The sequence below is a fragment of the Wasmannia auropunctata genome, unplaced genomic scaffold (assembly GCF_000956235.1).
Source record: "Wasmannia auropunctata unplaced genomic scaffold, wasmannia.A_1.0 LD335844.1, whole genome shotgun sequence".
In the NCBI taxonomy this organism is placed as follows: Eukaryota; Metazoa; Arthropoda; class Insecta; order Hymenoptera; family Formicidae; genus Wasmannia; species Wasmannia auropunctata.
This window is the reverse complement of record NW_012027046.1, coordinates 277,370-278,705: the sequence shown is the minus strand read 5'-3', so window position 1 is coordinate 278,705 and position 1,336 is coordinate 277,370. Positions and strand designations below refer to the sequence as shown.

The window sequence follows — 1,336 nt, the reverse complement described above, 5'->3', positions numbered from 1 at the left end:
TGTCACGTAACATAATTATCTCTTTTGCAGGATCTTCAAATCATCCACAATTAATTACGCACCCCACAGTAATCGGCTCAGCGCCGAAGCAAACCAAGTCAAAGAAGCGGCCAAAAGCAGGCGCGGGAAACCCAAACAGTCCGGAGTCAGAGGGCGGCGCGGTGGTGATGGTAAGGCGAAAACCGTCAGTGAAGAAGGCACCGGCTAAACCGCGCGGCGCTCAGCCCCCAAACCAGGAGATCCCGCAGGGAGCAGAAGGCGCCGATGGCAATCTACCGACCAGCCCGTACGACAGCGCGAGCCTTTACAGTAACGCGTTACCCTTGGTGGCTCACACTGCGACGGCGAAACAGCCGCCACCGTACGAGGATTGTATCAAAAGCCAGTCAATGCAAGGTCTGCAACAGCTTGGCCTGGATACCTTCACGAGCAACTACGGGCTGCCTTTTCACGACCAGCTCTTAGCGCCACATCAACGGCAGCAGCAGGGCATGGTAAACACATTGTCACCGCCGTACAGTAATCAGTCGCCTCCACACTCGGTGCAGTCCAACATGACCCTGTCCCCGCAAGCAAGCTACATGGGCTCGCCGTCGCCGGCGAAGAACAGGCCGTCGTTGCCCACTTCGCCAACTCATATCGCTGCTATGCGGCAGGCGACGCATCAGAAACACGGCAGCATGCCACCTGTGGGCTTCGACTTTGAGAATTTACCGTATTCCTCGAGCCAACAGCAGCAACAGCAGCAGCAGCAGCAGAAGCTCCCCGACCCGTTGTCATTAAATAATGACAACAGCAAACCCTAACTATTCAGACCCTACTTGACACCTACGGCGAATCACCACCACCCGCGCAGCGTAGCGCCAAGCGGAGCCAGTTATAGATCCGACCTGCAGTGCCCGCGCAGTTTCTATTCCAATGTGTTTACTCGCTTTCTCACGAATTTTCATTTGAAGTAGACGAAGAAAGACATAGAAATGGAACGGCGCTGGATAACGCTGTTCCCGTGCACGACCGATTCCGCAAGAGTTAGCCTCAGACAATCTCGCGTGCGATCGTTCGCGATTGGCGGCAAGCCGTGGCTGCGTCGGAGACGAATAAAGCGGCAGCGAATAAAGCGACTCCTGCCTTTGAATCAATTCCCACGCAATCACGGCCTGCCGTCGTATTTTTCACGTATTAAGAATATTAACGTCGCGAATTCTGCCCTAGCGGAGTTAGTGCCCCGAGTTGACACGAAATTCCTCTCGTTTTAATTTTAAATTCGGCTCGCTTTCGATCCACGTAAGGTCGCACGTGCACATACGACCTTGGCCTTTGTAAGACAAAAAAAAGC

At 54.0% G+C, this 1,336-nt stretch overlaps 1 protein-coding gene across 15 annotated transcripts in view; it reads right to left on the bottom strand.

Moving 5' to 3' along the window:
- The window catches only part of LOC105455750 (bromodomain-containing protein 3-like), a 33,245-nt gene that overhangs the window by 18,906 nt on the left and 13,003 nt on the right, over window positions 1-1,336 (bottom strand). The gene's annotated exons all lie outside the window — the stretch shown is intronic.